This window comes from Musa acuminata, chromosome BXJ2-5 (genome assembly GCF_036884655.1).
Source record: "Musa acuminata AAA Group cultivar baxijiao chromosome BXJ2-5, Cavendish_Baxijiao_AAA, whole genome shotgun sequence".
In the NCBI taxonomy this organism is placed as follows: Eukaryota; Viridiplantae; Streptophyta; class Magnoliopsida; order Zingiberales; family Musaceae; genus Musa; species Musa acuminata.
This window is the reverse complement of record NC_088342.1, coordinates 17520679-17542500: the sequence shown is the minus strand read 5'-3', so window position 1 is coordinate 17542500 and position 21822 is coordinate 17520679. Positions and strand designations below refer to the sequence as shown.

Here is a 21822-nt window from a genome sequence, read left to right as displayed (position 1 = left end):
CTTGATAGGGGCGGTACTACCGCCTAGAATTTTTGGAGACCAAGTCTCCTAGGTGCCACCGCCGGCCAAGAATTCTGGGTCCGAATGGGCTGATCCATTCGGCCCAATTTGGGTTTGTCAAGGGCCCAATTGCCCCCAGATTAAGCTAATGGGATCACCTCCCATTCCTAACTTAATCTATATGCTAACTATGATATTTAAGACATTAATACTATAACTTGCTCTGGTGTGCCAATCGCTTCTTTTGGCGAGCTTCCGACGAACTTCTGGTGAACATCCGACGAACCCTCGGCGATGCTCTAGTGGACTTCCGACAAACTCCTGGACTTGTGACAATCCACTTGGCGAGTTCTGACGAGCTTCTTTGGCAAGCTCCTGGACTTCTTGGATTTGTTCTCGCAGAACCTCCGACGACCGTCCGGACTTTCGTCGAACTCTCGAACCCCTAACGTGATCATGACCTTAACTCCGGTGCAACTCCTACTGCATGTCTTACTTCCTTCCTATTTAATCCTGCACATGTAAAACAAACTTCTATCTAGAAAATTAATACTAAGCATTAATCAAATTGTCCGGTATGTCATTGGTCCCTCGACGTTTCGTCCGATTCTTTGGCGCATCGTCCTCTCTTGCGGCCTATTGCCCAATTGGGCAGTTGACTCAGTAACTCCGATATCCTTGGCGCAATACCCGCTCTTCTTGGCCCGATGCCCGAATCCACTACCCGAAGCCTTCTATCGATATGTCGACCGATCCACCAGTCCGACGTCCAATCTTCTGACATGTTCCTCCGGCCCAACATGATTTTTCCTGCTTTAATTGTCTCATCCTGATCGAAGCATCCTACGTCACTCAAAACGCAGATTAAAACATAAACACAATTATCAATTGGTTTCATCATCAAAATACGAGATTCAACATGAAGTATTTCCTATATCATTTATTTCAATAACATATTAGATCATCAAATTCATCAATTGATTTTATTATCAAAACTCAAAATTTAACAAAACTTAGGAGTTTACGATATTTTATCAAAATATTTACTAATTAAACTCGATAGTATATTCAAAAATATATTAGATAAGATTTTGAATCATGAACCTTTATTAAGTCTGGTACATTATCATTAGATTAATATTTTAGATATTAAAATATATTAGATGCGATATCAAACTCTTAATTTTTGATAAATGTAACTATATTATTGTTTGCTAATAGATTTGTAGGAGCAAAGCTCCTTGTCACATGCTAAATCATCAAAACTGTTCTCAACATATCCAAAACATTTTCTTCCAACTCCATATCCTTATGAATTGTGAACTAAAGTAAAAAAAAATCACAGAAAATATAAAGTAGAATTCATGTCAAGTATCATGAAAAGGTGGATGATCCTATCTGAAGAAGGACAACGCACTGATATTTTTCAGGTTTTGTGTGCAATAAAGAGATTTCCAAAAACACAATTAAAAGGGGGAGAATGAGATGATATTTGTTAGGTTTTGTGTGAAAACTTGCAGGAGATTTTGAAAGAAACAAAAATGGCTCATTGATCTATGGGATTATAGGGATGAAAGTTGGTTCCCAAGGTTATAGATGGACAAAGAAAATAACGAAAATAGAAGGAAAGCTAAGGACAAATCAGATAGCACTGCTGAATCTATATTCTACTTAATTTGGGGAATTAGGTTGATAAAAAAATCACATCATGATTACTGCTAAAGTTTGTGACGATCAATATATTAAATAATATGTATAAAAATATGAACTGCATTTATTTGATTTGTCAAAGTCATAACACCCCCAAGCGAAACTTTTGCCAAAGCGTCAGCCCACTTTATTAACCTATTGCAGCTTTTGAAGAAAAGAAAGTGGGTTAGTGGTGAAATAACTCTGTCGAAGTCCAAACATACATTCAATTGCACTTTCTTCACAAGTTCACAACTGCCACAAATTCCATCGATGGATACGGTCTGCTGGTCTCTCCAGTTTCTGTAATGCTCGTTTTGCTTTTTTCTATTTTTTCGTGCCATAAAAGTCTTATCATTTTCTTCGTTCATGTACGAAAGTGTTTGTTGCTAGTGGACGTGAGGTCTTTGTTCTCATCTCATTAAAGAATGGCCGGTGAAGTCTCTCTAGGTTGGTATATTGTCTACTGCTCTCGGTCACTTCATTTTCTATCCTGCTATTTTTTCTTTCTATCCAAGCGTTCATCCTTATACTGACCTTGTCAGAAAGATTAAAAGATTATTATTTTATTTTGATAAATATAAATATTTTTATGTATTTAGGAAGAGGACCAGTGTTGTTAATTTTTTGGTGGTGTATGCTTATACCATCGAATCATATAATTTTTGGATAAAAAATTGATCTTCGTAGCTTGACTTTTTGGTTCATCATGATGCAAAACGGTCATATATATATATATATATATAATCCGTTCTATTTAGTAAAGTTTCGTTTCGAAAAAAAAAACATTAACGCGGAATGCATAGAAATCTTATCATGTACGACAGAAATCTTCAGTTGAAAAATGTCTTTGTTGCTTTTGGACTCTTCTTTTATATCCTTAGCTGGAGATCTTTGTTCTAATCTCTCTCTCGTGGTGTTTCGGTTCTCGAGATCCAATGTGTTCCCTTAAGAAATCCGTGGGGGTCCGGAAGGAAGGATATGAGCAGCAACACAAATAGGACAAAAAATCATGGCTGCATTCATTCGCCTGTTTGGGGTTGGCGCGGTCATTTTCTTCGGCTCGGCCAGCTTGAGAGCCCCACCTACGTCTCGTTCTCGTACGTGCCCGCGGGGATCCCGCTTTCTATCTGCTGTACTCTTGTTTTTTTCTCCCTTCCACTCCATCCAAATCTTCACTGATATCATTCTTCTGTCCTTATCTCACTTCTCAACCCTTCTTCCCCTCTCTTCTTCTTCTTGGGTCTGTTCTTCCGTTCTGGAATTAAGGCAGTCGACGTTTGCAAGTGTAGCATCATTAAGATTCACATAGTTCGAGCGTCTGTCTCTGCTCTAATTTGAAGTGAGAATCTTGATGATGCTGCACCAGCAATAGGTGACTACACCATGAAAGAATTGGATCCCGGATTCATGCTCTTATCTTATTGAGTTTGCTGTCTGCTTGAAATTAGAAGGTGAGTTTATTCCATGCTTCTAGAGTAATCGCTGTACCGCTACGATCCTTCTAATTTTTCTTGTGACTACACGTAGAGTTGGGATCAAGGAAGTTGTAGGAAGGGGCAACGATCTTACAAGGTACGACAGCTTAGTTACAAGTTGTTACATAAGTGTGTTCAAGAAGAGCAAAACATGTTAGTATTCTGCCTTGACCTGGTTTACTATTTGCTGCCTAGAAAAGAGAAAAAACATAGACATTAACTGGAGTACGTCAACACATCTCAATTTAGTTATAAGAATCTAAAACTTTTTTATATGTATAAAAATTTCATAGTGTAAGTAAAAGATTAGCAATTTAGCTGGAATTTTTTAGAATGATTAATCTGTTAAATCTTAGATTTTAATGATAAAACCAATTGATAATATTTATGATCTGATTTACGTTTTGAGTTATGCAGGAAGCTACAATCAGGGAGAGACAATTAAAGCAAGAAAAATCATGTTGGACCGGAGTGGAACATATCAGAAGATTGGATGTCGAGCCGGAGGATCAATCGACGTATCGGTAGAAGACTTCGGGCCATGGTTTGGGCATCGGGCCAAGAAAAGCTAAAATTATGGCAAGAAAATTGGAGTTACGGAGGTCAACTGGCCAATTGGGTAATAGGCCATAAGAGAGGACGATGCGCTGAAGAATCGGATGAGACGTCGATGAACCAATGACATGCCGGATAACATTTGGTTTAGCTTTATAATAATTATCATGATCAAAGTAGGTTTTAGGTGTAATTGAGTTGGAATTGGGCCAATTTAATTAGGGGCCAATTGGGCCCAAGTTTGGGCTATGTTGGGCTAAGTGAAAGGCCCAAATAGTGACCCAACAGGTGGAACCGTCGATGGCACAATCTCCGAGACTATGTCAAGCGATGGTACCACCAGTCTGGGTAGTGGTACTGTCCAGACACAATCTCTGAGACTATAATAAGCGATGGTACCACCCAATAACAAGATGTTAGGTAGTGGTACCGCTAGTCTGGGCAATGGTACCATCCAAACATAGTCTCCGAGACTATATTAGGCGGTGGTACCGCCTAGTGGCAGGATGTCAGGCGATGGTACCACTAAACTAGATGTGATACCACGTAGTATTAGTGCTGCAGGCAGTGGTATTGCCCAGCACTAGCGATGGTACCGCTAGTACTTGGAAGACCCGGAATGATACTAGTTTTGGCTCCAAGATTGAATCCATTTGGAGCCTATAAATACCCTTCTCATCCTTGGTTAAGACATACAAGCACAGAGAACTTAAAAGTGGGAAAATGCTGTAGCAATCACTTGATAGATTCCCTCATCTAATTCTAAAAGTTTAAATTTTTGTTTAGGGAGGAGTGAGTGCATGTAAAAGGTTGTCTACTAAAGCTATGAAAAGGAGAAGAGGGGTGTAAAAGAGTAGTTGATCTTCGCCCGTTGAAAGAAGATTGTTAGTGGATGTCGGTGGCCTCTGTTGAATCTTAGATTTTGATGATGAAATCAATTGGTAAATTATTTGATCTAATCTATATGTTGAGATAAGTGTGCAAAATTTGTTGAATCTCAGATTTTGATGATGAAACCAATTAATAGTGTTTATGATTTGATCTGCATTTTGAGTGACGTGTTGAATCTCGTATTTTGATGGTGAAACTACTTGATATATGTTTATGATTTAATATGCGTTTTGAGTGACGCAGGATGCCTCGATCAGGATGAGACAATTAAAGCAGGAAAATCATGTTGTGCCGGAGGAACATGTCAGAAGATTGGACGTCGGGCCGGTGGATCGGTCGACATATCGACAGAAGGCTTCAGGCCATGGACTCGGGCATCGGGCCAAGAAGAGCGGGTATTGTGCCAAGGATATCGGAGTTGCGGAGCCAACTGGCCGATTGAGCAATAGGCCGCAGGAAAGGACGATGCGCCGAAGAATCGGACGAAGCGTCGAGGGACCACTGACATGCCGGACAACTTGGTTAATTGCTTAGGATTAATTGTCTCGATCGAAGTTTTGTTTACATGTGCAGGATTAAATACGATGAAAATAAGATATGCAGTAGGAGTTGCGCCGGAGTCAAGACCATGATCACGTTGGGAGTTCGAGAGTTCGACGGAAGTTCGGACAATCGTCGGAGGTTCTACGGGAACAAATCCGAGAAGTCCATAAGCTTGCCAAAGAAGCTCGTCGGAACTCGCCAAGTGGATCGTCGCAAGTCCAGGAGTTTGCCGGAAGTCCGCAGGAGCATCACCGAAGGTTCATCGGATGATCGACGGAAGTTCGCCGGAAACTCGTCGGAAAAAGCGATTGACGCACCGGAGCAAGCTGCAGAAATAGTCTTAGGATTTATCGTAGTTAGCACAATGATTAAGTTGGAAATGGGAGGTGATCCCATTAGCTTAATCTTGGGGCAATTGGGCCCCTGAAAAACCCAAATTGGGCCGAATGGATCTACCCATTCGGACCCTGATTGCTGTGGGAGGTACAACCGCCCAAGCCAGGAGGTAGCACCGCCTGGGCTAAGTCTCCCAGGGAGACTGGGCGGTGCAACCGCCCCAGCCAGGAGGTAGCACCGCCTGGGCTCAGTCTCCGAGCGAGACTGGGCGGTGCAACCTCCCCTGACAGGAGGTAGCACCGCTTGAGCTCGGTCTTCGAGCTCTGGCAAGCGGTGCAACCGCCCCAGTCAGGAGGTGCAACCGCCTGAGCTCGGTCTTCGAGCTCTGGCAGAGAGGTGCAACCGCCCCTGACAGAGGTGGCACCGCCCAGAGGCTCAGTCTTCGAGCTGTGCCAGGCGGTGCAACCGCCCCAGTCAGGAGGTGCAACCGCTTGATCCCGGAATTCCGGGAATTGATAGTTTTGAGCTCCAAATTTGAACTGGGTTGGGGCCTATAATACCCCACCCATTCAGCACTGAAAGAGCATAAACTAACACCGAAATCCTGATCTTGTTCAGTGATTTTTAGAGCTCAAAATTGTTGTAAAGGCCAAAAGTTCTTCTCCCTCTGTTCTTCCAAGTTCTGAGTTGTAAAGAGAGGAGAGAAAATTTTGTAAGGGTTGTCTCCTAAGCCCGTCAAAAGGAGTGAAACTGTAAAAGGGTGGTTAGCCTTCGCCTATTGAAGGAAGGCCTCTAGTTGACGTCGGTGACCTCGTCGGTGGAGGAAGCCAAAAGTGGAGTAGGTCAAGATTGACCGAACCACTCTAAATCTCGGTTTGCATTTACTTTGAGCATTTTATCTTTACTGCAAACCTCCTAAATAGCTACTGCCTTCTGCGCTTTTACGAACGAGTTTCTAAGTTCAGAGCTTTCCGAATCTGCGTTTAGACGTAAATCGGCTTTTTCGTACGATCATTACTTTTCAGTTTACGTTTACGTTTTGATTTCAATCATAACTACAAACTGCCTTCTGCGCATTGATAAAATGTATCTCAAAGTTCAGTATCTTCAAAATTGGCATTTAGACGTAAACCGGTTTTATCGTACGAATGTCGCATTTAAGTTTACGCTTGCATTCTGATTTTCATCATAAACTGCAAACTGCCTTCGTAGATTTACTTTAACGTCATCTCACTTAATCTTAAGTTAAAGTAATCTTAGAATCGACTTTTACATCGAAATCGTTTTTATCAAACGAACGCAGCTTTCGATTTTAATAGTGAAAGATTTCCGCTGCACTAATTCACCCCCCCCCCCCTCTTAGTGCTCTTGATCCTAACAATTGGTATCAAAGCCCGGTATTTCTCATTTCGGATTTACACCCGAGAGAAATGGCTCTTCAAGAGGGCTTATCGGTTGTTCGTCCACCGTTGTTTAACGGATTGGACTACACTTATTGGAAAACTCGAATGAGAGTTTTCTTGATTTCTATGAATCTGGATTTATGGAATATAATTGAAAACGATTTTCAACTTCCCTTTAAACCGATGAACAAATGGTCGGATTTGGAGAAGAAGTATTTTTCTTTAAACGCAAAGGCTATGAATGCCTTATTTTGCGCTTTGGACAAAAATGAGTTCAATCGGATTTCTACGTGCGAAACGGCTTTTGACATTTGGCGAACACTTGAAATCACGCACGAGGGAACTAGTAGAGTCAAAGACTCGAAAGTTACATTTTTATTGCATGATTTTGAGCTTTTTCGAATGCAACTAAGCAAGACTATAGGCGACATGTACACTCGTTTCACGGATGTCGTCAATAGTTTAAGAGCTCTTGGAAAATGTTTTTCGGATTTTGAACTCGTAAACAAGATTTTGCGTTCTCTTTCTAAGAAGTGGGATTCAAAAGTAACTGCAATACAAGAAGCTAGAAACCTAAACAACTTACCACTTGAAGAACTAATTGGTTCGTTGATGACATATGAAATGGTGCACAATGCAAATGATGAACATGTTGAACACAATCACCTTCCAAAGAACAGGAAGGATTTGGAACTCCGGACAAATGAATGCCACTTGAGCGATGACTCAAGTGATGAGGACAATGATGAACTTGAACTTCGAACACTAAATCTTAATAAGTTTATTAAATAAAAATCTAAAATAGACAATGAACTTGAACGAAGGAAGAGGCCAAAGAAGAGGAAGGCAACCAAGGATGAATCAAGAACTTCCAAAGGTGAAACGGCGAATTGGGCTTTGACGGGCTTCGACTACAAGGTAAGTAACTAAACTCTCTTGAATTATTTCGAAATTACATGATGTTCTTCATAATACATTTTCTTTTTAATATAGAATTAATTTTCTTGAAAATTACATGTTAAAAAAAACAATATGATGAAAATGCAAAATTTATGATCATGCTAGTAGTTTTGAAAATAATCATGAAAAATACATATTTTATGATAAACAAACAAAATAATTTTGATTGAAAATATGAAATCATGCTTGATGATATAATGATGTTTTGATACCATGATTTTATTCTATGCATGAGATTTTAAAAATCGTGTTTATTGGTTTTATAATTATGGATGATGAATCTTGCGATTTTCGATTTTCATGGTAATGAAAGTGCCTTATTGATCTTTGTCGTAATAAAACTTGCACTTTCGATTTTAAAACATGCTACATGTTTGGCATAGATGAAATAAAATCATATGAACTAAAACAACTAAAAAGAGAAAAGTATTTTTCTTGAAAATTTATTTTTCTCTACCGTATTGACTTTTTCATAAGAGATCAATCAAATTATCTATGCCATTTTGAATCTCTTGAAAGTAATGTTGAGATTTTGATGATGTGTTCTTATTGAAATTTATTGAAATGAATCGTGATTTCTTGGAATTATAACTTGAGAATTCTTTTTATAAATCAAAATAACTTACTGTGATTCTTTCTTTTTGCTATTTGAGTTATCTAAAAAGAATCATAATATGTCTCTTAATATGCATAATTTGTCTACATGATTCGTAAATCTCATTACCAACTCTTCTTGATATTCCTTATGTGATGATATGAATACATGAAATATTCATTAATTTATTTTGATGTATACAAATGAAAAGTTATGATCATGCATGGTAAGATATAATTTGACAAAATTGATACCATCATGATATGAAGCATTTATGATTTGCAATGATGCATGCAATACTTGAGCTTTTTAATTATGATGTGATGTATTGCATATGATGTAAATCATGATTTAAAATGCTATGATTTGTTACTAAAATGATGTATGTTGATTTAATGTCATGAATACTCTAAATGATGAATGTTTGGTATCATAATCAAAATGTTGATAAATAGTTAAAAATTTAAGTATAATGTATGATATGCTCATAATATTGATTGATTTATTCAGTATCATGCATGAATAAAATATAAGGTTTTTGAAATTGTGCATGTTTGAATTTGAAAATATAATGATGCACAAATAAGATTGAAACCTTTCCTTGTCATGATTTAGAAATTAATGTAAAGGGTCTTCCCTTCTCTTTCCCAATGACATAGGGGGAGAAAGAGTTGCTAATTTGCATATCTCAAAGAGAAAATTGCTAGCTTTCGTGTCTTAAAATGTTGAAAATTTTTTGCTAGCTTGTATATTGTAAACTTGCTATCGTACTATCATGATGATGAGCATGTCTTATCTTCATAATTGTATTTGAAAAACTGTGGCAAAAATATGTCCGAATGATTGAACTTGTTAAAATTAATTTTCGGACTTTCTTGATTGAATGATCAAATCACTTGATTGGCATAATGATTTTACACAATTACATGTTGGAAATTATGTGCTTGAATACAAAACTTCCATGATAACAAGCATGCTTTACCTTCATGATTGTAATTGAATATCTATAGCAAAACCTTGTCCGAATGCAAGAAAGAGTCAAATTTCATTTTCGGAGTCTCGTGATCCTAACATATCAAGTTTACTCTCTTCCGAACTTAACAAGCATATGTCATATCAAGTTTAATTCATATCATTAATTTTTGACATATAGAATCAATCAGCAAATACATCTCTTATACACTTATCATGTGAACAATATTTTGTTTTGAGAAATGGATTTGATGAAATGATTCCTGCTTATAAATTTCTTCTTGAAAAAGAAAGTCATTTTTACGTACAAGGATTTGATACATATCTTGATACTTGTAAAAATGAAGCGTGCCTTAATATCTTATCGATTTTAACTTCATTCGAGTAAGCTCAGAAATAGCTTTCCTCCGTCATGCAAAAAGAAAATAACAAATAAAATGGAAGAAGTTTTCAAAGCTATCTCCATGTCATGCTTTCCTTGAAATGTTTGAATATTTGGTATCTTATCACTTTTTGTTGAAAAATGACATGAACCTGCTTATGGCATCGCACTTATATTTAAAATTTGCTCATATCGTTCTCCTTTTTGTTGACGACAAAGGGGGAGAAATATATGAATTGATTCTATGAACACTGATGCTATGATTGCAAAATTTACATTATGCCATGTCTGCACCATGTGTTAAGATGTCAAGAACTTGTATCGTAATTTTACGCGTTGATATCTTACCATGTGATGAAATGCTACAATTGATAAACACTTGAAATGTTTGCGTTATGATATCACAAGCTTACATCGCAATTTTACATGTTGATATTTGATAATAGCAAACTTGCATGATGATAAAACTTGACATTATGTTTTTCATGCAATGAGTTGAACAAATATCACAAACACTTAATTGTGGTACTTCTCCTTTTTGTTGATGACAAAGGGGGCGAAGTATGTTGATGACATGACATGTTATGCATAAGTTTGTGCATAAGTTCATGATGACGTGTTGCAAGTATTCATGATGAATATTGAAATGACTTGAATTCAGTTTGAATTCAAGGTTTTATCAATATGGCATATTGATAGGGGGAGTTTGTTTAAACTCCGGGATTTAAGTTTAACTCCGTCATCAAGTGGTTGTCATCATCAAAAAGGGGAAGATTGTTGAATCTCGTATTTTGATGATGAAACTACTTGATATATGTTTATGATATAATCTACGTTTTGAGTGACGCAGGATGCCTCGATCAGGATGAGACAATTAAAGTAGGAAAATCATGTTGTGCCGGAGGAACATGTCAGAAGATTGGACGTCGGGCCGGTGGATCGGTCGACGTATCGACAGAAGGCTTCGGGCCGTGGACTCGGGCATCGGGCCAAGAAGAGCGGGTATTGTGCCAAGGATATCAGAGTTGCGGAGCCAACTGGCCGATTGGGCAATAGGCCGCAGGAAAGGACGATGCGCCGAAGAATCGGACAAAGCATCGAGGGACCAATGACATGCCGGACAACTTGGTTAATTGCTTAGGATTAATTATCTCGATCGAAGTTTTGTTTACATGTGCAGGATTAACTACGATGAAAATAAGACATGTAGTAGGAGTTACGCCGGAGTCAAGACAATGATCACGTTGGGAGTTCGAGAGTTCGACGGAAGTTCGGACAGTCGTCGGAGGTTCTGCGGGAACAAATCCGAGAAGTCCATAAGCTTGTCGAAGAAGCTCGTCGTAACTCGCCTATTGAAGGAAGGCCTCTAGTTGACGTCGGTGACCTCGTCGGTGGAGGAAGCCAAAAGTGAAGTAGGTCAAGATTGACCGAACCACTCTAAATCTCGGTTTGCATTTACTTTGAGCATTTTATCTTTACTGCAAACCTCCTAAATAGCTACTGCCTTCTGCGCTTTTACGAACGAGTTTCTAAGTTCAGAGCTTTCCAAATCTGCGTTTAGACGTAAATCGGCTTTTTCGTACTATCATTACTTTTCAGTTTACGTTTACGTTTTGATTTCAATCATAACTACAAACTGCCTTCTGCGCATTGATAAAATGTATCTCAAAGTTCAGTATCTTCAAAATTGGCATTTAGACGTAAACCGGTTTTATCGTACGAATGTCGCATTTAAGTTTACGCTTGCATTCTGATTTTCATCATAAACTGCAAACTGCCTTCGTAGATTTACTTTAACGTCATCTCACTTAATCTTAAGTTAAAGTAATCTTAGAATCGACTTTTACATCGAAATCGTTTTTATCAAACGAACGCAGCTTTCGATTTTAATAGTGAAAGATTTCCGCTGCACTAATTCACCCCCCCCCCTCTTAGTGCTCTTGATCCTAACAATTGGTATCAAAGGCCGGTATTTCTCATTTCGGATTTACACCCGAGAGAAATGGCTCTTCAAGAGGGCTTATCGGTTGTTCGTCCACCGTTGTTTAACGGATTGGACTACACTTATTGGAAAACTCGAATGAGAGTTTTCTTGATTTCTATGAATCTGGATTTATGGAATATAATTGAAAACGATTTTCAACTTCCCTTTAAACCGATGAACAAATGGTCGGATTTGGAGAAGAAGTATTTTTCTTTAAACGCAAAGGCTATGAATGCCTTATTTTGCGCTTTGGACAAAAATGAGTTCAATCGGATTTCTACGTGCGAAACGGCTTTTGACATTTGGCGAACACTTGAAATCACGCACGAGGGAACTAGTAGAGTCAAAGACTCGAAAGTTACATTTTTATTGCATGATTTTGAGCTTTTTCGAATGCAACTAAGCAAGACTATAGGCGACATGTACACTCGTTTCACGGATGTCGTCAATAGTTTAAGAGCTCTTGGAAAATGTTTTTCGGATTTTGAACTCGTAAACAAGATTTTGCGTTCTCTTTCTAAGAAGTGGGATTCAAAAGTAACTGCAATACAAGAAGCTAGAAACCTAAACAACTTACCACTTGAAGAACTAATTGGTTCGTTGATGACATATGAAATGGTGCACAATGCAAATGATGAACATGTTGAACACAATCACCTTCCAAAGAACAGGAAGGATTTGGAACTCCGGACAAATGAATGCCACTTGAGCGATGACTCAAGTGATGAGGACAATGATGAACTTGAACTTCGAACACTAAATCTTAATAAGTTTATTAAATAAAAATCTAAAATAGACAATGAACTTGAACGAAGGAAGAGGCCAAAGAAGAGGAAGGCAACCAAGGATGAATCAAGAACTTCCAAAGGTGAAACGGCGAATTGGGCTTTGACGGGCTTCGACGGGCTTCGACTACAAGGTAAGTAACTAAACTCTCTTGAATTATTTCGAAATTACATGATGTTCTTCATAATACATTTTCTTTTTAATATAGAATTAATTTTCTTGAAAATTACATGTTAAAAAAAACAATATGATGAAAATGCAAAATTTATGATCATGCTAGTAGTTTTGAAAATAATCATGAAAAATACATATTTTATGATAAACAAACAAAATAATTTTGATTGAAAATATGAAATCATGCTTGATGATATAATGATGTTTTGATACCATGATTTTATTCTATGCATGAGATTTTAAAAATCGTGTTTATTGGTTTTATAATTATGGATGATGAATCTTGCGATTTTCGATTTTCATGGTAATGAAAGTGCCTTATTGATCTTTGTCGTAATAAAACTTGCACTTTCGATTTTAAAACATGCTACATGTTTGGCATAGATGAAATAAAATCATATGAACTAAAACAACTAAAAAGAGAAAAGTATTTTTCTTGAAAATTTATTTTTCTCTACCGTATTGACTTTTTCATAAGAGATCAATCAAATTATCTATGCCATTTTGAATCTCTTGAAAGTAATGTTGAGATTTTGATGATGTGTTCTTATTGAAATTTATTGAAATGAATCGTGATTTCTTGGAATTATAACTTGAGAATTCTTTTTATAAATCAAAATAACTTACTGTGATTCTTTCTTTTTGCTATTTGAGTTATCTAAAAAGAATCATAATATGTCTCTTAATATGCATAATTTGTCTACATGATTCGTAAATCTCATTACCAACTCTTCTTGATATTCCTTATGTGATGATATGAATACATGAAATATTCATTAATTTATTTTGATGTATACAAATGAAAAGTTATGATCATGCATGGTAAGATATAATTTGACAAAATTGATACCATCATGATATGAAGCATTTATGATTTGCAATGATGCATGCAATACTTGAGCTTTTTAATTATGATGTGATGTATTGCATATGATGTAAATCATGATTTAAAATGCTATGATTTGTTACTAAAATGATGTATGTTGATTTAATGTCATGAATACTCTAAATGATGAATGTTTGGTATCATAATCAAAATGTTGATAAATAGTTAAAAATTTAAGTATAATGTATGATATGCTCATAATATTGATTGATTTATTCAGTATCATGCATGAATAAAATATAAGGTTTTTGAAATTGTGCATGTTTGAATTTGAAAATATAATGATGCACAAATAAGATTGAAACCTTTCCTTGTCATGATTTAGAAATTAATGTAAAGGGTCTTCCCTTCTCTTTCCCAATGACATAGGGGGAGAAAGAGTTGCTAATTTGCATATCTCAAAGAGAAAATTGCTAGCTTTCGTGTCTTAAAATGTTGAAAATTTTTTGCTAGCTTGTATATTGTAAACTTGCTATCGTACTATCATGATGATGAGCATGTCTTATCTTCATAATTGTATTTGAAAAACTGTGGCAAAAATATGTCCGAATGATTGAACTTGTTAAAATTAATTTTCGGACTTTCTTGATTGAATGATCAAATCACTTGATTGGCATAATGATTTTACACAATTACATGTTGGAAATTATGTGCTTGAATACAAAACTTCCATGATAACAAGCATGCTTTACCTTCATGATTGTAATTGAATATCTATAGCAAAACCTTGTCCGAATGCAAGAAAGAGTCAAATTTCATTTTCGGAGTCTCGTGATCCTAACATATCAAGTTTACTCTCTTCCGAACTTAACAAGCATATGTCATATCAAGTTTAATTCATATCATTAATTTTTGACATATAGAATCAATCAGCAAATACATCTCTTATACACTTATCATGTGAACAATATTTTGTTTTGAGAAATGGATTTGATGAAATGATTCCTGCTTATAAATTTCTTCTTGAAAAAGAAAGTCATTTTTACGTACAAGGATTTGATACATATCTTGATACTTGTAAAAATGAAGCGTGCCTTAATATCTTATCGATTTTAACTTCATTCGAGTAAGCTCAGAAATAGCTTTCCTCCGTCATGCAAAAAGAAAATAACAAATAAAATGGAAGAAGTTTTCAAAGCTATCTCCATGTCATGCTTTCCTTGAAATGTTTGAATATTTGGTATCTTATCACTTTTTGTTGAAAAATGACATGAACCTGCTTATGGCATCGCACTTATATTTAAAATTTGCTCATATCGTTCTCCTTTTTGTTGACGACAAAGGGGGAGAAATATATGAATTGATTCTATGAACACTGATGCTATGATTGCAAAATTTACATTATGCCATGTCTGCACCATGTGTTAAGATGTCAAGAACTTGTATCGTAATTTTACGCGTTGATATCTTACCATGTGATGAAATGCTACAATTGATAAACACTTGAAATGTTTGCGTTATGATATCACAAGCTTACATCGCAATTTTACATGTTGATATTTGATAATAGCAAACTTGCATGATGATAAAACTTGACATTATGTTTTTCATGCAATGAGTTGAACAAATATCACAAACACTTAATTGTGGTACTTCTCCTTTTTGTTGATGACAAAGGGGGCGAAGTATGTTGATGACATGACATGTTATGCATAAGTTTGTGCATAAGTTCATGATGACGTGTTGCAAGTATTCATGATGAATATTGAAATGACTTGAATTCAGTTTGAATTCAAGGTTTTATCAATATGGCATATTGATAGGGGGAGTTTGTTTAAACTCCGGGATTTAAGTTTAACTCCGTCATCAAGTGGTTGTCATCATCAAAAAGGGGAAGATTGTTGAATCTCGTATTTTGATGATGAAACTACTTGATATATGTTTATGATATAATCTACGTTTTGAGTGACGCAGGATGCCTCGATCAGGATGAGACAATTAAAGTAGGAAAATCATGTTGTGCCGGAGGAACATGTCAGAAGATTGGACGTCGGGCCGGTGGATCGGTCGACGTATCGACAGAAGGCTTCGGGCCGTGGACTCGGGCATCGGGCCAAGAAGAGCGGGTATTGTGCCAAGGATATCAGAGTTGCGGAGCCAACTGGCCGATTGGGCAATAGGCCGCAGGAAAGGACGATGCGCCGAAGAATCGGACAAAGCATCGAGGGACCAATGACATGCCGGACAACTTGGTTAATTGCTTAGGATTAATTATCTCGATCGAAGTTTTGTTTACATGTGCAGGATTAACTACGATGAAAATAAGACATGTAGTAGGAGTTACGCCGGAGTCAAGACAATGATCACGTTGGGAGTTCGAGAGTTCGACGGAAGTTCGGACAGTCGTCGGAGGTTCTGCGGGAACAAATCCGAGAAGTCCATAAGCTTGTCGAAGAAGCTCGTCGTAACTCGCCTATTGAAGGAAGGCCTCTAGTTGACGTCGGTGACCTCGTCGGTGGAGGAAGCCAAAAGTGGAGTAGGTCAAGATTGACCGAACCACTCTAAATCTCGGTTTGCATTTACTTTGAGCATTTTATCTTTACTGCAAACCTCCTAAATAGCTACTGCCTTCTGCGCTTTTACGAACGAGTTTCTAAGTTCAGAGCTTTCCAAATCTGCGTTTAGACGTAAATCGGCTTTTTCGTACTATCATTACTTTTCAGTTTACGTTTACGTTTTGATTTCAATCATAACTACAAACTGCCTTCTGCGCATTGATAAAATGTATCTCAAAGTTCAGTATCTTCAAAATTGGCATTTAGACGTAAACCGGTTTTATCGTACGAATGTCGCATTTAAGTTTACGCTTGCATTCTGATTTTCATCATAAACTGCAAACTGCCTTCGTAGATTTACTTTAACGTCATCTCACTTAATCTTAAGTTAAAGTAATCTTAGAATCGACTTTTACATCGAAATCGTTTTTATCAAACGAACGCAGCTTTCGATTTTAATAGTGAAAGATTTCCGCTGCACTAATTCACCCCCCCCCCTCTTAGTGCTCTTGATCCTAACAATTGGTATCAAAGCCCGGTATTTCTCATTTCGGATTTACACCCGAGAGAAATGGCTCTTCAAGAGGGCTTATCGGTTGTTCGTCCACCGTTGTTTAACGGATTGGACTACACTTATTGGAAAACTCGAATGAGAGTTTTCTTGATTTCTATGAATCTGGATTTATGGAATATAATTGAAAACGATTTTCAACTTCCCTTTAAACCGATGAACAAATGGTCGGATTTGGAGAAGAAGTATTTTTCTTTAAACGCAAAGGCTATGAATGCCTTATTTTGCGCTTTGGACAAAAATGAGTTCAATCGGATTTCTACGTGCGAAACGGCTTTTGACATTTGGCGAACACTTGAAATCACGCACGAGGGAACTAGTAGAGTCAAAGACTCGAAAGTTACATTTTTATTGCATGATTTTGAGCTTTTTCGAATGCAACTAAGCAAGACTATAGGCGACATGTACACTCGTTTCACGGATGTCGTCAATAGTTTAAGAGCTCTTGGAAAATGTTTTTCGGATTTTGAACTCGTAAACAAGATTTTGCGTTCTCTTTCTAAGAAGTGGGATTCAAAAGTAACTGCAATACAAGAAGCTAGAAACCTAAACAACTTACCACTTGAAGAACTAATTGGTTCGTTGATGACATATGAAATGGTGCACAATGCAAATGATGAACATGTTGAACACAATCACCTTCCAAAGAACAGGAAGGATTTGGAACTCCGGACAAATGAATGCCACTTGAGCGATGACTCAAGTGATGAGGACAATGATGAACTTGAACTTCGAACACTAAATCTTAATAAGTTTATTAAATAAAAATCTAAAATAGACAATGAACTTGAACGAAGGAAGAGGCCAAAGAAGAGGAAGGCAACCAAGGATGAATCAAGAACTTCCAAAGGTGAAACGGCGAATTGGGCTTTGACGGGCTTCGACTACAAGGTAAGTAACTAAACTCTCTTGAATTATTTCGAAATTACATGATGTTCTTCATAATACATTTTCTTTTTAATATAGAATTAATTTTCTTGAAAATTACATGTTAAAAAAAACAATATGATGAAAATGCAAAATTTATGATCATGCTAGTAGTTTTGAAAATAATCATGAAAAATACATATTTTATGATAAACAAACAAAATAATTTTGATTGAAAATATGAAATCATGCTTGATGATATAATGATGTTTTGATACCATGATTTTATTCTATGCATGAGATTTTAAAAATCGTGTTTATTGGTTTTATAATTATGGATGATGAATCTTGCGATTTTCGATTTTCATGGTAATGAAAGTGCCTTATTGATCTTTGTCGTAATAAAACTTGCACTTTCGATTTTAAAACATGCTACATGTTTGGCATAGATGAAATAAAATCATATGAACTAAAACAACTAAAAAGAGAAAAGTATTTTTCTTGAAAATTTATTTTTCTCTACCGTATTGACTTTTTCATAAGAGATCAATCAAATTATCTATGCCATTTTGAATCTCTTGAAAGTAATGTTGAGATTTTGATGATGTGTTCTTATTGAAATTTATTGAAATGAATCGTGATTTCTTGGAATTATAACTTGAGAATTCTTTTTATAAATCAAAATAACTTACTGTGATTCTTTCTTTTTGCTATTTGAGTTATCTAAAAAGAATCATAATATGTCTCTTAATATGCATAATTTGTCTACATGATTCGTAAATCTCATTACCAACTCTTCTTGATATTCCTTATGTGATGATATGAATACATGAAATATTCATTAATTTATTTTGATGTATACAAATGAAAAGTTATGATCATGCATGGTAAGATATAATTTGACAAAATTGATACCATCATGATATGAAGCATTTATGATTTGCAATGATGCATGCAATACTTGAGCTTTTTAATTATGATGTGATGTATTGCATATGATGTAAATCATGATTTAAAATGCTATGATTTGTTACTAAAATGATGTATGTTGATTTAATGTCATGAATACTCTAAATGATGAATGTTTGGTATCATAATCAAAATGTTGATAAATAGTTAAAAATTTAAGTATAATGTATGATATGCTCATAATATTGATTGATTTATTCAGTATCATGCATGAATAAAATATAAGGTTTTTGAAATTGTGCATGTTTGAATTTGAAAATATAATGATGCACAAATAAGATTGAAACCTTTCCTTGTCATGATTTAGAAATTAATGTAAAGGGTCTTCCCTTCTCTTTCCCAATGACATAGGGGGAGAAAGAGTTGCTAATTTGCATATCTCAAAGAGAAAATTGCTAGCTTTCGTGTCTTAAAATGTTGAAAATTTTTTGCTAGCTTGTATATTGTAAACTTGCTATCGTACTATCATGATGATGAGCATGTCTTATCTTCATAATTGTATTTGAAAAACTGTGGCAAAAATATGTCCGAATGATTGAACTTGTTAAAATTAATTTTCGGACTTTCTTGATTGAATGATCAAATCACTTGATTGGCATAATGATTTTACACAATTACATGTTGGAAATTATGTGCTTGAATACAAAACTTCCATGATAACAAGCATGCTTTACCTTCATGATTGTAATTGAATATCTATAGCAAAACCTTGTCCGAATGCAAGAAAGAGTCAAATTTCATTTTCGGAGTCTCGTGATCCTAACATATCAAGTTTACTCTCTTCCGAACTTAACAAGCATATGTCATATCAAGTTTAATTCATATCATTAATTTTTGACATATAGAATCAATCAGCAAATACATCTCTTATACACTTATCATGTGAACAATATTTTGTTTTGAGAAATGGATTTGATGAAATGATTCCTGCTTATAAATTTCTTCTTGAAAAAGAAAGTCATTTTTACGTACAAGGATTTGATACATATCTTGATACTTGTAAAAATGAAGCGTGCCTTAATATCTTATCGATTTTAACTTCATTCGAGTAAGCTCAGAAATAGCTTTCCTCCGTCATGCAAAAAGAAAATAACAAATAAAATGGAAGAAGTTTTCAAAGCTATCTCCATGTCATGCTTTCCTTGAAATGTTTGAATATTTGGTATCTTATCACTTTTTGTTGAAAAATGACATGAACCTGCTTATGGCATCGCACTTATATTTAAAATTTGCTCATATCGTTCTCCTTTTTGTTGACGACAAAGGGGGAGAAATATATGAATTGATTCTATGAACACTGATGCTATGATTGCAAAATTTACATTATGCCATGTCTGCACCATGTGTTAAGATGTCAAGAACTTGTATCGTAATTTTACGCGTTGATATCTTACCATGTGATGAAATGCTACAATTGATAAACACTTGAAATGTTTGCGTTATGATATCACAAGCTTACATCGCAATTTTACATGTTGATATTTGATAATAGCAAACTTGCATGATGATAAAACTTGACATTATGTTTTTCATGCAATGAGTTGAACAAATATCACAAACACTTAATTGTGGTACTTCTCCTTTTTGTTGATGACAAAGGGGGCGAAGTATGTTGATGACATGACATGTTATGCATAAGTTTGTGCATAAGTTCATGATGACGTGTTGCAAGTATTCATGATGAATATTGAAATGACTTGAATTCAGTTTGAATTCAAGGTTTTATCAATATGGCATATTGATAGGGGGAGTTTGTTTAAACTCCGGGATTTAAGTTTAACTCCGTCATCAAGTGGTTGTCATCATCAAAAAGGGGAAGATTGTTGAATCTCGTATTTTGATGATGAAACTACTTGATATATGTTTATGATATAATCTACGTTTTGAGTGACGCAGGATGCCTCGATCAGGATGAGACAATTAAAGTAGGAAAATCATGTTGTGCCGGAGGAACATGTCAGAAGATTGGACGTCGGGCCGGTGGATCGGTCGACGTATCGACAGAAGGCTTCGGGCCGTGGACTCGGGCATCGGGCCAAGAAGAGCGGGTATTGTGCCAAGGATATCAGAGTTGCGGAGCCAACTGGCCGATTGGGCAATAGGCCGCAGGAAAGGACGATGCGCCGAAGAATCGGACAAAGCATCGAGGGACCAATGACATGCCGGACAACTTGGTTAATTGCTTAGGATTAATTATCTCGATCGAAGTTTTGTTTACATGTGCAGGATTAACTACGATGAAAATAAGACATGCAGTAGGAGTTACGCCGGAGTCAAGACAATGATCACGTTGGGAGTTCGAGAGTTCGACGGAAGTTCGGACAGTCGTCGGAGGTTCTGCGGGAACAAATCCGAGAAGTCCATAAGCTTGTCGAAGAAGCTCGTCGTAACTTGCCTATTGAAGGAAGGCCTCTAGTTGACGTCGGTGACCTCGTCGGTGGAGGAAGCCAAAAGTGGAGTAGGTCAAGATTGACCGAACCACTCTAAATCTCGGTTTGCATTTACTTTGAGCATTTTATCTTTACTGCAAACCTCCTAAATAGCTACTGCCTTCTGCGCTTTTACGAACGAGTTTCTAAGTTCAGAGCTTTCCGAATCTGCGTTTAGACGTAAATCGGCTTTTTCGTACGATCATTACTTTTCAGTTTACGTTTACGTTTTGATTTCAATCATAACTACAAACTGCCTTCTGCGCATTGATAAAATGTATCTCAAAGTTCAGTATCTTCAAAATTGGCATTTAGACGTAAACCGGTTTTATCGTACGAATGTCGCATTTAAGTTTACGCTTGCATTCTGATTTTCATCATAAACTGCAAACTGCCTTCGTAGATTTACTTTAACGTCATCTCACTTAATCTTAAGTTAAAGTAATCTTAGAATCGACTTTTACATCGAAATCGTTTTTATCAAACGAACGCAGCTTTCGATTTTAATAGTGAAAGATTTCCGCTGCACTAATTCCCCCCCCCCCCCCCCCTCTTAGTGCTCTTGATCCTAACATGACGCAGGAAGCTTTGATCAACGAGAGACAATTAAAGTAGGAAGAATCATGTTAGGCCGGAGAAAAACATGTTAGAAGATTGGACGTCGAGGCGAACGATCGGTCGACGTATCAACAGAAGGCTTCAGGCCATGGGTTCGGGTATTGGGCCAAGAAGAGCAGAAATTATACCCAGGAAATCAGAGTTGCGAAGGTCAACTGGCCGATTGGGTAATAGGCTGTAAGAGAGAACGATACGCCAAAGAATCAGATGAAGCATTTGTTAGAAAAAAAGTCGGCACT

General features: G+C 36.4%; 1 long non-coding RNA gene across 1 annotated transcript; it reads left to right on the top strand.

Annotated features, from left to right (window-relative positions):
- Positions 1-2806: 2806 nt before the first annotated feature.
- LOC135611788 (uncharacterized) lies at positions 2807-4127 on the top strand. The gene is made up of 3 exons (XR_010486659.1): positions 2807-3143; positions 3220-3264; positions 3585-4127. It is a non-coding gene; the product is annotated as an uncharacterized LOC135611788 (long non-coding RNA).
- Positions 4128-21822: the final 17695 nt, after the last annotated feature.